Raw genomic sequence first — 16,138 nt, forward strand, 5'->3', positions numbered from 1 at the left:
CGGGAGACGGCGCGACCCGGCGGCGGGGCCACCGGCGAGTCCAGCGCCGCCGCAGCCCCCCAATGCGGCCGCGAGAAGCAGCGGGGGGGCCCGGCGATCGAAGGTAACGAAAATGGGGCTCATTTCCTGCCTCCCGAGCCTCCGCTCTGGCTCAGCATTGTCACGAGAAGCCCTCGCCGCTCAGGCTGCTGCATTTGGGGGGCACCCTTTGATTTTTTAAGGTGTCCGCCCCCATATTTCCACCTGGTTTCAGATTGATTTACGGCATGCAGCCCAGATGGGAAAGATCCAGGGATGGCAAGTTGAATATTTTCATTAGTTTTGGCTCAAAAGTAAGTTCATTAAAAAAAAAAAAAAAAAGTTTCTCAGGCATTTGTGAATAGTCGTTAAAAATTTTTTTTTTAAAAATAGCAGATAAATGATTCATTTTAAAAATGGTCAAATAATTGATGGAATTCTGTTAATCACTTCCCAGGGCTTTACTTTTGTGGGTTCCCCCGGCGTTACTTTTATTTTCAAGGAGCTAACGTGTTAAATGTGGAGTTTGGCTCGGGCAGAGTTTACAGCATTGCTGTCGTAACTGTTTTGCTATCAATTATAAGCCGTGTCAGCTCTGTGGGCAGTTTAAAGCTCTTTTCACACACTGTAACGGGTTGTCCTAATATGACACATACAGATGAGGGTTCCCTGTGAAGGCAGCAAGAAGATTTCTCTTTTTGGAGGAACGTTGTTTGGAGGAGAAAACCCAGATTATTGGCTGGGAGGCTTGAAGAGACTATTTTTCATGCTTTGTTTATACTCCTGCGATGACATTTGGGGAAGGGAAATGCAGTCTTTCTGGGCAGCCCTTAATTGTGGGATTATTCATTTTATTTAATTTATTAGTTTCACTTGGCTGGGCTCGGGGAGCCCTCGGTCACAGGATGTGCTTAAGGTGACACGTTTGCTAGCACTCGGGACACATGATTGCAAATGTAAAATGTGCCTCCTGTGGGCTAGTCTGCCGGGGAGCTTCGGTGTGGAGCTGGTCGTAGGCAGGGTGAGACTGGCCCATTGAGGAAAAAGGGAGTCATTTTCCTTAGCTAAGGAAGACATCCTGTTCTATTCCTTTTGTTCCCTGTTTTTCATTGATCGCCAGCTCTGCCTTAGAGAGGGGAGTGCAGCCCCGGAGTGCCGAGCGGAAGACTACACAAATGACTCCAAACCACTTTAACTCTTGTACTGATTGGTCAGCTAGATTGAGACTTAGGGAAACAGCCCCCCCCCCCCCCCGCCCAACCCTTCTTGTTAAAATCTTGCTGTAATTTCAGATGAGCCTTCTCGGTGCACAGCTTCCTGCAAGATTGCTTTTTTAATTTCGCGTGCAATTTGCTTGCGATCACCTTTATGTGTAATTTTTCGTTGTTGTTTCTATCCAGATAAAGTAGGCCATTTTGGTGACAAATTTCTTTGCAGGCGTCAGCTACTAGCTTACAATGCATAGACATAGCGCTTTACAATACATTTTTCGTGATTTCTTCTCAGGAGCTGTAGAATGCAAAGTTGTTCAACTCGCAAGAATTTTCCTAAGCGGTTTTTTTTTTGACCCGAATATTTAAATTTCACCCTCCGCAGATGGTTGCTTAACTGTAATTTACTTTGATCGTCTAAGTGTCCTGGGCATTAACATGTATCACGCACTGAATTGAAGTCTGCAACCGTGAAAGAAAAACCAGTGAAGAGAACAAGCAAAATCAGTTTGCGCACTGTTATAAGAAATTGTGGCATCTGCCTTGAGGAGAATGCATTTCCCATCCAAGAAAAAGGGGTTTTCCTCACCTTAGAAGAATAGGAATTAGTAAACATTGTGGAATTGTATATCCGTGGTACAAAAAAATACATCAGGCCCATGGATGTCTTCATTTGAGCCTTAAAGCACTTCAGTTAAAAAAACATTGTCTCAGAAGTTGTTAAACGTATAAACACTTTTCTGATTGGCTTAAAAATTTAGACACAGGAAGTGGATGGTATCTAATAAGCGATGAGTGGAGACATGGTTGTCATGGAAACTGAGCATAGTAACCCCCTCCAACACAGACATACACTATCATAACCACCACTTAAAAAAAAAAAAAACTTGCATGTCATCACAGATGCCTGGAGAACATGTTGGCTTCTGTAAGCTTTCCCACAGCATCTGCTGAAACCTGAGACCATGCCTGTCAAATCAAGGTCATTTTACAACAACAACCAAAAATGCAGTCTCCTGGATTTCATAACTGCATTTTTATTAAGAATATGTGAGAAAAAGAACCTTAAAGCAAGGATGAGCACACGTGCTTACTTAGCAGTTTGCCCCCTCGGAGTTGTGCAAGGCAAGGCTAAGAGGAATGTGTTTGAGCGCTTAATTGTGGAATCGAAGTGATTTGCAGGTCTACTGTTAGAACGAAGCTCTTTTTAGAGCTGTAAAGACTTGAACCTGCCGATGCAGAGGCACTTGGGGAAGGTATAATGAAGAATGCCTGTTTGCAAGAGGGTTCCAGGTCGAACCGTAGCAATTAAATTCAAAGAACTGGCACTTTGGAACCCGGCTCCAGGGCTGCCTAGGCAGGGATAAATAAAGATTGTGTCTGGTGCTTTGGGAAGTACTGGGAAGGCTGTTTTCCATAGCTGAGCCGGGAGAGGAAAACTCCTAAATAGAAATAAACTCTTTGAAAACTGCAATTAGCATTTGATGAACTCCCAAAAGTTTCCTCTTCTTTTGTAGACGAGTACGTAGGGTAATTGAGAGGTTCTCAAAAGTAAAGTTGCAAATGCTTTCAATGTCTTGGTAATGGTTTTAATGAGCAGGGCCTAGAAGGGAGCAAAGTTTGGGGACCCTCCTCCTTTTCCCTCTGCAGAGTAAAACATTACCTAGGAGGCCCTCTCTTCAATTTTGACTTCGGCGATCAATGTGGAAACTTGTAAATATGATGCCGGTGTGTTTCTTATATTTCTCTCATCTTGGCAGCAGGAGTCTTTAAGTTCCAGATTCTTGCTATGCGTTTGGTCGTATCTTCCATCCAATCATGATTTATAGCATTGTCTCCTTTTATCTTAATTGAAAATGGTCAGTGTTAAATCTTATTTAATTGGGGTGCCTGGGAGGCTCAGTCGGTTGGGCGTCTGACCTCAGCCCAGGTCGTGATCCCCTACTTTGTGGGTTCAAGCCCCGCGTCAGGGTCTGTGCTGGCAGCTCAGAGCCTGGAGCCTCTTCAGATTCTGTGTCTCCTTCTCTCTCTGGCCCTCCCCTGCTTGCACTCTGTCTCTCTGTCTCCCCAAAATAAATAAACATTAAAAAAAATCCTATTTAATTAACATTTTGATCGTTTTAAAAAAGCAGCAAATTTTCCCTGCTTTTATCACCTAATTGCATGGGGGGAGAGAAAGAGGCAGTGGCCAAAATTCTGGCTATATTTTAATGTTTATATAATATTCTGCATCTCTGTCATAGGATATGCAGACTTTAGAAGCAATGGAGCCATGTAGCAGTCACCTGTTCGAGTGACTTGGTGTAGATTTCAGAATCCCATGTTGTCCAACCTTACCTGATTGGGATTTGGTGAAAAGGGTTGCACTGATGGCACAACGGTTCTCCTCCAGCAAAGGATTTCCTGCAGGGGCTTTCTTATTTCTAAGTATGGTCCTTGGCAGGAAGCTAGTCTTTTGCTTGTTTTTACAAACTGAAGGAAATGAATGGGATTTGTTGATCTGTAGAATCTGCCTTCCTTCTCCATTGTCAGTCAGATAGTTTAGTCGGAATTTCTAAAGAGATTCCAAATCTTTGGCATTTCTACTGACTTATTTTTCACTTTGGTAGTGGAAGAATTGGTCATTACGCTACTGTGTACAACGGATTTTACCAAGACAAACGAACAAGACGTTCGGTAATATTCTAATTCATTTTCAGTTGTCAGATAGACACATACTCACTGAAGCTGGCATTTTTTGATAGCTATGCCAAATTTCTAAAAATTAGTCCAGAACACCAACCAAATGCCCGTTTCACAGAGAGCTAAAGGGGGAGTGGCAGCTTCATTCTTTCCTTTGCTTATAAGAAGAAGATTCAGGAAGACTGTAAGTCAGGTATATGCCTGCTTTGCTGATGGGAAAAGATTGGTGTCGGGGGAGAGCCCGAAACTGGGGATGGGGTGCTAAATCCAGTTTACAACCCACGTGAGAAAAACAAATCTCAACCTCGAAAAGATTTCTGGCGTGGAACTCTAGATGACGTTCTAGATATTGTAAATACATATATTTGATTGTTTTAATTTATGCATGTCTCAAATTCTGAAAGAGGAAGCAAGGGTCTTTAAAGGGAATTAAGTATGTAAACCTACATTTGCAGGAAACAGCCCTGGGGAGGGTGGGGTAAGGGCGTCTGAGGGAGAAAGTGATTTGTTGCAGTGGTTTTCACACATTTTTGAAGACATCATTTTTGTTTTATATTTAGCACCAAATGGAATCTTATGCAAGACCCTAGTACTTGAGCCAAATGAATAGAAACTGAGCTGCTTAGGGGTGGGGGGGGGGAGGGGAATCAAGAGCTGGGAGCCCAGAGCCCAGAGCCTGATGTCTTCCCTTCGGTTGTGCCTGGGGCTCACCCTAGAAACCTAGTACCTCTGTGAAACAGTTTGAAAATCATTGCTTTTAACATGCCCAAACTCGGCTCTAAAGAAGGCCCAAGGGAATGGCTTACAGAGCCCTGGAACCTCTTAGCTGAAGAGAGAACTTCACCTTGACAATTTAAGAGACACTTGTGCTCAGAGTGAGTAGGAAAAAGGTATGTAATACAAGGTACTCTAACAAGCCAGCAGGTATGCAGCAAAAGATTCGGCTGGCCATAAATATGGAAAAAGCCCTGGACCAGTCTATAATAAGGGAAGGAGAAAGATACGTTTTAGGGGTTACTTACAAACCCGGGCCCCCTTTTCCTTATCAGGGATGGGAACAGTGCACAGAGGTGTTTGATAGCGCTAGGTTTTGACCGTACCGGAATGTATGGATTTGTTCTGTTCCCACCTCAGGATCTGTTCTGTCACCGTTATTCTGTTTGTCAGTGAAAATTATTTCATATTAAGTGTCACTCATGAAATGAAAGTTTGCCAAGCCATATAATCTGCTTGGCAGACCCGGTAGTGTTTTGAGTGTTGAGTCAAATGATAACGCACAGATGATATTAGAATATCATCAAATAGATTCGCATTATCTCCAATCCCGCGCGATTTACTGAAACAGCAGCGTTGGGGTTGGGCTCCGGTCTCCTCTCATACATCCCAGAGCTACGAATATTACGGTGTCTAGGGGGTGGTGGGCAGAGAAATAAATCCCCTTCAGTTCCGCTCTTGGTCTTCAAGACCACTCGATTTGCACACACACAGTTATGGAAATGAGAACTCAGTGGATGCTGCAGGCAAACTGTAGTGTGAGGTGTTTCTTGTGACCACACCATCCTCCCTGCATCTTTTCCTGGGGCCTGCACAGCGGGGAGACTGTAGAACTAGAAAGGACAAACCCCTTTCTACATTCTTTGATGATGTCTACTGTGGGGTTGGAAATGGTGTTTAGAGTAATCAATGTTCTGGAAAGTCACAAGTCTTCTCACAATATGTGCTGAACTTTTTCTTTTTCTTTCTTCCTTCCATCCTTCCTTTCTTTCTTCCTTCCTTCCTTCCTTCCTTAAATAGGCACCAACACCCACTGTGGGACTTGAACTCGCGACCCTGAGATCAAGTGTCACATGCTCTACCCACTGAGCCAGCCAGGCGCCCTGGGAACTTTTTTTTAATTTAAGAACATATTTCCTCTACAAAGATGAAACTAATATGAGCACAAAATAGTTGGCCGTGATGGTGGATGGAGAGAAAATGATTGTGGTTAACTTTTATGTGTTGAATTATGTGGAAGAAAGCGTTTCATGTTTAGGCTGTTTAAAGCTATCTAATTCCTCCTCCCACTGAATTTCAAAGAAGACTGAGTGTGTTTGCAGAAAACCAATGGAACTGTCCCAAGGCCTATTCGTGAAAATAGACCAGTGATTCCTCTTGAGTGAGCATTTTAACTCCATGTTCTTGGGAACTTTTGTTTTTGATCTTAAGGATCTCAAGGATGCATCCCAGTTACTGGGACCTGGCGGAAGGTGCTAAGGTTAGAAGATCAGACTTCAAATGTTATGGGGGGTGCAGGCTGGGTACCTTTACAGATGTCCGTTTCTTAACATTCGGATAACAGCAAGTCCTTGAGAGGTTTTAGTATATTATACAGGGTTAGATTTTAGATAATCTCAGATATGTCTTCACATTCTGACATTTTCTGATTCCACATACTTAACATTTTTGTAGCCTTTAAGACAATTACCATATAACGACTAGTTAATACAAATCTCTAAATTAAGGTAGTCACATTGTCTCGTGGGACTAGATTTAGCATTTCTTGAAACATTTTTTTAAAATGTGTATTTATTTTTGAGAGAGAGACAGAGAGAGTATGAGTAGGGGAGGGGCAGAGAGAGAGAGGGAGACACAGAATCCGAAGTAGGCTCCAGGCTCTGAGCTGTCAGCACAGAGCCCAATGCGGGGCTCTAACCCACCAGCTGTGAGATCATGACCTGAGCCGAAGTTGGACTCTCAACCAACTGAGCCACCCAGATTTAGCATTTATAATGGTCTCTTGAAAAAGAAATGAGTTGCTCTGGGTAAGTTAGGCAATATTGGGTAACAGAAAAATTTTATCACACTTGTAAGAAGCTTTCGTTTAAAAGGTACCACCCCTACGTGACTTTAATGAATTATTATTAACCTAGCATTAATACACTACTCCTCTTACTGCTAAGTAATGATAAATATATATTAATGTCCCATTTTACAGATGAGGGAACTGAGGCCCAGTGTTCCTAGGACCTCATACCCTTTGGTAGCCAATTAGCTCTCCTGACTCCCAAATTCCAGGCATTTTTCCCACCCCACTAGCTACCTTGCAAGTGTGCAATACTTTGTTTCTGTTGCAGGGTGAATGACTTCCCTTTCCCTGCTCGAAATGGAATCTCCCCCTGGGGAAACAGTGCAGGGTGGGGTAGGGAATAGTTGATGTGATTTTGGCAAGAAATAGGCTTTTGCTTCTTGACATTCTGTGTTCCCAACACCTGACCTTTAGGGATGAGGGGGCCTTTGAGTTCCCCTGTCAGGGATCATCTTTCTTCATTCCTCTTTCTCTTTTGAGTTCTTCTTCGTCTCCCCCTGAGCACATTCACCTACTTGGTAAATGAAAAGCTTTCCTGAATCACCCAAACATTTCACTCCGTCCCTCCGTCGCGGCATCCACAGAAACAGATTTCCTACACAACATTCACCTTTATAATTTAGACGACCTGTCCAACAAACTGCGAGGTGCAAATCCAATGACATTTCCTTTATTTTCTGAGTGAAAACCAGGGGGTTCACATTGTCAGATTGGCAGGACATCTGGTATCTCCTTCCTGGGGCTCCCCCCGCTCAATTATGCAAACCCCACACGGGCTGATACAGACCCAGTGGACTGGGGGCAGTCCCACTTTCCCGGTCTAAGCCCCGACTCCTGCTGCTTGCAAAGCTGACAGAGCGGGCCTCAGCCAGAGATGGTTCGCGGGGACCTGTTGATGCTGGTGGCAGGCGTCAGAGGCTGGGCCGGGGTGCACTAGGGTGTGAGCCCCGCAGGGAAGTGACCCGGGCATCAGCAGCTCCTTCCACAGGACTGGACATGTGGATGTTTTAGAAGAATGCTCATTTTTAATAATCCTTGACCTCCAAAATGAATGAAGATCCTGGGACAGTATTTTTCAATCCAAACAACTGGGAACAAGAGACGAAGCCGAAGTTCTGAGTCTAAGCATTCAGGCAGAAGTTTTCAACCCCAGACCTTCATTTATTTTGTTGTTGTTTTCCTCTGTCACCACCATTATCCTGTCTCCCAGGTCGGAAAACTTGGACACCTACTTGTTTTATATCCATGTATCTAATTTATCACCAGAGCTCCTGGCTGCTTTCTGGGAAGTCCTCAGGCCAGGGAGACTGACTGCAGGTGACCTGGAGGGGGCTCTGTCCCTCCTGGCCCCTTTCCTTCCTCTGTACTCCTGAAGACTTCTGTCCCTAAAACACTCCAGAAGTGCCTTGGCCTCTTAGAGCTGTGTGTGACCTTGACCTGAGACCCAGTGATCTGGAAATAAGACTCAGTAATGTGGAAATCCTGGCAGCGGGATTGTGAAGGTTAATCACAGAGTCCCTGAGAAGCACTTGGCACAGAGCCTGGCACATAGTTGCAACTTACTGTAACTCTTTGCATTGTTGTTCTTGTTGTCGCGTCTCTCATCTACTGAGGAGCTGTAGTGGCCTGCTGTTGCTCACCTTGCCACCTCTGTCTTCCTCTGCCTGTCCAGACCTCCTGTAAACTGGCCCTACCCATCAGTGCTTGGGGAATGCCTCCGGAGCCCGAAAGGGTTTGTTCATCCCTGAACTCGCTTTCCCCTCCAACTCCTCTGCCTTTGTTTATATTGTTCCTAGTTCCTATGATCCCCTGACCACAGCCTTCTTCCTCCTCCCTTCACATGTTGGAAAGACGCCAGTTTCATCCCTTCTGCTACTCCAGTGTATGGAGAAAATGCACTTTATTCATTTTTTTCTACAGCAAACCATCTTCCCCAACATCCATGGATTATTAGGAAGAAAAATAATAACTTAAAAATTTTTTTTAATGTTTTTATTGTTTATTTTTGAGAGAGAGAGAGAAAGAGAGAGAGACAGCATGAGCAGGGGAAGGTCAGAGAGAGAGGTAGACACAGAATCTGAAGACAGGCTCCAGGCTCTGAGCTAGCTGTCAGCATAGAGCCTGATGCGGGGCTCGAACCCATGAACTGTGAGATCATGACCTGAGCCAAAGTCAGACACTCAGGCAACTGAGTCACCCAGGTGCCCCTAATAACTTTTGATCCTATCTATTAAAACCTCACCGGGGGTGGGGTGGGGTGACCTCTGCTCTTGGGGGCTGGGTCTCTTGCCCACTTGTGCCGCGTGTTTTATATGAGCAGTTGAAGTCTGTGACTCTTACCGCAGGTGGTCTAATCCAGTAGTTATCAGAGACCCACAGTAAGATACAGATACATGGTCAGGAGGTCCTGGTAAGCACCAATGGACATTGTATACATGACAGACCATACATTAGACATTATTACTGTTTTTTAAATGAAATTTATTTATTTATTTTGAAAGAGAGACAGAGAGAGACCATGCGAGTGGGGGAGAGGCAGAGAGAGAGAGGGAGAAAGAGAATCCCAGCAGGTTCTGTGCTGTCAATGCGGAGCCCAATGTAGGGCTCAGTCTCATGAACCGTGAGATCATGACCTGAGCCAAAATCAAGAGTGGGCTGCTTAGCCCACTGAGCCCCCCAGGCTCCCCCCCCAAAAGATGTTACTGTTCTTGTTATACTCTAAGCAACTCCAAGCAAGAATGATCTCTTCCATTCTATTTAATTTAATTTAATTTAAAAAACCTCGCTGTGACACTCTCTGCTGACTTAGTCCCCCTTGAGCGCCTAATTAGCAGCAAACTCTGAGTTTTAGCCACACTGGGATCCGCTCCTCTGGATACAGCTGATGGGAGCCAAGGGCATGGCTCTTGGCTCAACCTCCTCCTCCCCTTCCTCCTCCTTCCTCCTGCCCCTCCCGCCGGGCTGGTGCAGCTGAGTCCCACGCTGGTGCAGGCCATCTCTTCTCAGGGCTCCAGATGGTGCAGGAAGACGGTGCAAGGACATCCCTGTACACTCAGCATGACCTTCTCTGTTCTGGAGGCAGACTCACCCAGGAGTAGGTCCGGGCGAACAGGAACCGTTCCACGGTCCTCTCTTCTCTCCTGTTTTCTTCCCGCGATGGTCTGGCTTGAGAAAGGGGTGGACTCTTCCTTAGCTTTCCCTTCACCGCCTCATCCTCCCACCGTGTCCAAGGCGGGGAGATTAGCCACTCCCCAGTCCCTAGTTGGTGAAAGTAGCATCTTCTGGGGTGCCTCGGTGGCTCAGTCGGTTAAGTGTCAGACTTCGGCTCAGGTCATTGATCTCGCATTTGTGCGTTCAAGCCACGTTGTCAGGCTCTGTGCTGACAGCTAGCTCAAGCCTGGAGCCTGTCTTCAGATTCTGTGTCTCCCTCTCTCTCTGACCCTCCCCTGCTCGCACTGTTTCTCTCTCTCTCTCTCAAAAATAAATAAAAAACATTTAAAAAAATTTTTAAGAAAGTAGCATCTTCCAATGTCTTCAGTTAGATTCTTTGAGCTGGATCCTCCAGACCCCTGGTGAATCGAGGAAAATCCTATCCCAGGACAAAGCCTGACTCTCAAGGCTGTGGACCTTCTGCTTGTGGTGGAGTCCACTCGTTTCTTACCTGGGTCCTTTCTGTGCAAGTTTTAGCTGGCATCAGCTAACGACCACATTTCTGAGACTCCCTTGCAGCTAAGAATGGCAAAATTCTAGCTCCTGTGATGTGAGTAGATACGTGAGGTTTCTGTCTGCTTTGTGTCCTTGTTTTTCTTTATAGTTTTATCCATACTTTTTTTTTATCCCCAAACTATGTATAGGTTAGCTTTGTAATGCTTTCATATAAATGGAAACATAGGTATGCGTATATGTGCTTACGTACTGTGTCATTTGTGTAGTTTAAGGTCTGTTTCTTATTATGAGCAGGAACAAAAAAATGGAAATAATCCATGCCTCTGCATGATGGTAACTGACTAGATATGGAATTTTTGGTCTCATAGGGTATAAGCATCTTCGTGCAAATTGGTTTCAAAAGTGCCCATGCCAGTGTATACCCCTACCAGCAGTGAATATGATTTTCTGTTGTTTCGTGTTCTCATGATATTTCATGTTGTCAGTCTTTAAAAATTTGCCAGTATAGGGGCGCCTGGGTGGCTCAGTTGGTTGAGCCTCCGACTTCAGCTCAGGTCAGATCTCACATTCGTGGGTTCGAGCCCCGCGTCAGGCTCTGTGCTGACAGCTAGCTCGGAGCCTGGAGCCTGCTTCCGGTTCTGTGTCTCCTTCTCTCTCTGCCCCTCCCCCTCTCATGCTCTGTCTCTCTCTGTATCAAAAATAAATAAAACAAAAAAAATTTTGCCAGTATAGAACGTGTGGAAATACCTCATTATTACTTAAATTGTCTCGGTTATTAATAAGTGTGAGTAACTATTCATAAATTTGCTGGTCACATAAGTTTCTTCATTTGTGAAGTTTCTATTGCCCTTTATCTAGTGATTTCCAAAAAATGTTTAGTTTCTTACATCTCGATAGTACCTTTTTCTGTTTTCCACTTGTATCTTTATTCTTTCTACTCTTTTGTGTTTATCATATTTTTTAACTTTCTAAGTTGGCAGCTTTTGAAGTTTTCTATTTTTTTAAGTTTAAAAATTTTTTTAATATTTATTTATTTTTGAGAGGCAGAGAGAGACAGAACACGAGCCGAGGAGGGGCAGAGAGGGAGGGAGACACAGAATCCGAAGCAGGCTCCAGGCTCTGAGCTGTCAGTGCAGAGCCCTATGGGGGATCAAACTCATGAATTGTGAGATCATGACCTAAGCTGAAGTGGGATGCTCAACTGACTGAGCCACCCAGGCGTTCCAGAAGTTCCCTTTTCTGATACTAAAATATAGGCTATAAATGACCTTCTAAACACTGAGTTAGTGCTATATCGGGAGTTTTAGTATGTAACATTTTCACTATTGTTCAATTCTTTGTTTTTTTAAGTTTCCTTGTATTTGAGAGACAGACAGACAGAGCATGAGTAGGGGAGGAGCAGAGAGAGAGGGAGACACAGAATCTGAAGCAACTCCAGGCTCTGAGCTGTCAGCACAGAGCCCAACACCGGGCTCGAACCCACGAACCATGAAATAACGATCTGAGCTGAAGTCAGAGGTTTAACCAACTGAACCACCCAAACATCCCAACTGTTGTTCAATTCTAAATAACTTCTAAATTTATTATGACTTTTTCCTTGTTCTATGAATTATTTAAGTGTTTTGTTTCAATTTTCAAACTTAAGATATCTTTTGAGTTATCTTTTCATTATTGATTTCTAACAATTGCATTTTTGTCATAGAATACAGTCTTGTGATGCCAATTGTGGAATATTAAGGCAATTGTGTTAATGAAGTTTTTGAATCTTTACTGTTTTTATTGATACTTTGTGGTTCTATTTTTAATTGAGAGAAAGGTATTAAAATTTCTCACTGGGATAGTAGATTATCACTTTTCTTGATATATTTTGAAGTTACATTATTTGGCGACACATTTAGAATTCCTCTGTCATCTTGGAGAATTGACTCTTTTATTATTATGAAGGAATGCACTTTAACACTCAGGTGCTTTTTGTCTTAAAACATATTTTGTCTGATGTTCATGAAGCACCCCTCGACAACTGTGAGACATGATCAACAACTTCTTTATTAGTTTTTGCTTCTTGTTTTTACATCCTTTGTTTTTTTCAAACTCGTTGTATCTTAGTATTTTGGATGTATCTTTTATATATGACATATTGGTGGATCTTGTTTTTAGGCAGTCTGTTAAATATCTTTTAGCTGGAATCTGTAATCTGTTTGTATTTATTATAGTTACATATGTATTTATTCCTTCATGTTATTTTATCCTTTCCATTTGTCCTGCTGCTTCCAAGTTTCTTTTCCTTTCATTTCTTGCCTTCTTTTGAATTGATGCGCTTTCTTTTCTTGTATATTCTTATATAGTGGTTTAGAAGTTTTATATTCCTTTATTATTCTTTTAGTGGTTCTCTGGAAGTTTTAGCATGTATATTTATCAAAGTCTAAACATAACTCCTATGTTTTCACTCCTCCCAAATAATGCAAGGATCTTGGACCACTTAACTCCAGTACCTGCCCCCTACTTCCCCAAATTAGGTCCCATTTTTGCTCAGTGTTTTAGTTGTATCTTCTGTTGTTTTAACCTCATATTTTAGATATTACCATTATCATTTTAAAATAGGACTTTCTATTCAGATTTACTCACATATTTGCTACTTTCTTTGCTTATAATTCCTTCCTCTACCCCCAGCCCTACTCTGCTAGATCACTTCTCTTCTTAGATTTCGTTCCCTGGGAATCAGTTATCATTTGTTGGAAAATTCTGTTTTTGTTTTAAAATTTTTAAATGTTTATTTATTTTTGAGAGAGAGAGACAGAGCGCTAACAGGGAAGGAACAGAGATCGAGGGAGACACACAATCCAAAGCAGGCTCCAGGCTCTGAGCTGTCAGCACAGAGCCTGATATGAGGCTCAGACTTACGAACGGTGAGATCATGACCTGAGCTGAAGTCGGATGCTCAACCAACTGAGCCCCCCAGGCGCCCCAATTCTGTTTTTTTTCTGTTGTTTTGTTAGGTATAAAATATATTTTTGCTAGATACACAATTCCAGTTACTTTTCTGTCAACACATTAAGGATGTTCCATTATTTCCTGGTTTCCTCCTCTGGTAAGTCAATTCTAAATCTAATTGCCACTTGTCATTGAAGGTATTCTTTCTTCATAGGACTTTATGGCTGCTTTTAAGATATTCTTTTGTCTTTGTTATTCTGCATTTTTATTATAAAGGATCTAGATGTACACTTCTTTTTTATGTATTCGTTTTGCACGGGATATTTTGGGGTTTTGTGAATTTGTAGATTGAATTTTTTCATCCATTCTGAAAGATTCTCAGAATATTGTCCCTACACTGTATTCTTCTACTTCCGGATTTCAGATTAGGTATAACTTAGACTTTTGTTCTTTGTCTTCTTTCTCTGTTGTAGCCTCTTTTTCATGTTTTAACCTCTTTTTCATGGTATCTTTTATTTTTAAGTTTACTTATTTTGAGAGAGAGAACGAGAGTATGAACGAGTGGGGAAGGGAGAGGGAGAGAGAGAGAGGGGTGGGGGAGAGAGAGAATATGAATCCCAAGTAGGTTCGGCGCTCGGTGCAGAGCCCGACACGGGGCTTGCTTACTCTCACAAACTGTGACGTCACCACCTGAGCCAAAACCAAGAGTTGGATGCTGAACCTGCTGAGCTGCTTGGGTGCGCCTCTGTTTATAATATCTTTCCGTGCTCCAGTCTAGACATTTTCAGTCTTCGTCAGTTTCCTCTCGCCAGTCTGTCTGATCTTGCTTGCACCTCATATACTTGTTCCTTTTATTATTTAAACATTGATTTTATATTGTATGTCTGATAATTTTAAAAGCTGAAGTCTCTTTGGCTTCAAACCTACCATCTCTCATGTCTGCTAGCTGTTGTTCATGACACTTTGTGTGTTTCTGGGTGTTGTTTTATATTACTCTGACCTAATTTTTTTTGAGACCTCATCAGTGGGAATTCTGTAAGGTTTGTATGGAGGTGAATTCTCTAGATTTTTGCATTTGTTTCTTCCAGGTGCCTGGTATCGTAAACAACCCATGAAAGCAAGGACTTAAAATTTCTCAACTTGAGGTTTGGGGGTTCAATCGCATAATCAGTTCATACTCAAAACCCACGTGAGAGATCTCTTGTGATTACAGATTCTCAGGAAAGACTTTCTCTCCTCTGCTCAGCACTAATTTTGGAGACAGGCCTTTGGAGTCCTAGCTTTAGCAGAGCACCTCCTGGTGTGCTTTCTCTGCCGTGGTGGATCCTGGCTGGGTCAGTGCTACCAAGCTGATTTGCTGTCCCCTGTGCTCTGCTCTATTGCAAAACCCGAAGCTCAGTTTCTCCAGGTTGTCAATTGCCTTCAAGGTGAAAGCTGATGTAACTGTAATGATCTGAGTGGCTCTATGTTGGCTCATAGATACTCAGACCATTTGGGGGAAGTATCTTGTCCGGCATTCTTAGTTGTTTTCCGAGGACTGGATCGGTATCTTTTTTACCACAGTGCCAGAAAAGGAACTGCCATTCTTCTTCTTTCGTAGACCCTGAACATATGGATGCCTCAGGGAAACTGGGTCAGGCTCATGCGTGCGTAAAGCAATACAGAAAAAGGACAATCATTATTTTCAAAACATTACCCCCTTCTACACATATTTTAAGTCCTAACTTGTATTAACTGAGGTAATACCAGCTGCTTCAATAAACCTAACAGTGCAGTGAATCAAAACAATAGAAGTTTATTCCTTACATATCCAAAATGGGTGTCTTGACCAGAGAGTGGCTCTCATCCCAGTGGTGGTTTGTGGACACCAGGTGCTTTTCATTCTGTGGCTCTGCCGTTTTCTAAAAAAATTTTTTAGGGTTTATTCATCTTTGAGAGAGACAGAGACAGAGCGAGAGCAGGGGAGGGGCAGAGAGAGAAAAGGAGACACAGAGTCCGAAGCAGGCTCCAGACTGGGCTGTCCGCACAGAGCCTGATCCCACAGGGGCTCGAACCCATGAGCTGTGAAATCATGACCTGAGCTGAAGTCAGATGCTTAACCAACTGAGCCACCGAAGTTTCCTGGCTCTGACGAGGTTCTCTGGCTCTGCTGTTTGCAACCAATGGCTCCCAAGGTCATTGCACTTATTTGGATCACACTGGCAAAAAAAAGGAAAGAATGTAGAAACTCAGGAGTGACAGATTTTTACTGGCCATCCTAGATGGGGCACATTCTACTTCCTTTCCCGGTTATTAGCTAATACGTGGTAGGATTGCCACATCTGCCTGTAAGGAGGGCTGCCTGGAAAGGTAGTCTGGATGAGTGCTTCGGAGAAGAACAACAGGTGTAATAAACAGCCCGGCCGTCTCTGCCATGCATTTCCTCTCTGAAACTTTGGCTCAACCTGTTTCTCACTTCTCTGAGCCACTTAGAATCAGTGCCACCAAGTTTAGAATTTAATCATCCTGAATTATTTCGTGTTCGTACAGTTGAAATCCCCAACTATATAATAACTTCCTGGAGGGTGTGAATTTTGTGCTGAACGTTTGAAAATGCCCCCTACCGCTCAGTGTTGAACACACAGTATGCTTTATGGAAATCAGTCCTCTGAATGAAAGGAGAATGTTCTCGTTCTAAGGAGATGACTGCTAACGTGTTTAGGGATGCAGAGCTGTGACCTTCCGTCAACTTATTTATGACATTGTTCCTTCACGTTTTCTCCTTAGGTTAGAAATTTCTCAAAAT

The 16,138-nt window shown here is 43.2% G+C and overlaps 1 protein-coding gene across 1 annotated transcript in view; it reads left to right on the forward strand.

Moving 5' to 3' along the window:
- Positions 1-15: 15 nt before the first annotated feature.
- FOXN3 (forkhead box N3) overlaps positions 16-16,138 on the forward strand; it is a 389,030-nt gene continuing 372,907 nt past the window's right edge. The window contains exon 1 of the mRNA XM_029951013.1: positions 16-103. The gene's annotated coding sequence lies outside the window, so the exon portion shown is untranslated. The remainder of the gene's footprint in view (positions 104-16,138) is intronic.

This window comes from Suricata suricatta, chromosome 9 (assembly GCF_006229205.1).
Source record: "Suricata suricatta isolate VVHF042 chromosome 9, meerkat_22Aug2017_6uvM2_HiC, whole genome shotgun sequence".
Classification (NCBI taxonomy): domain Eukaryota; kingdom Metazoa; phylum Chordata; class Mammalia; order Carnivora; family Herpestidae; genus Suricata; species Suricata suricatta.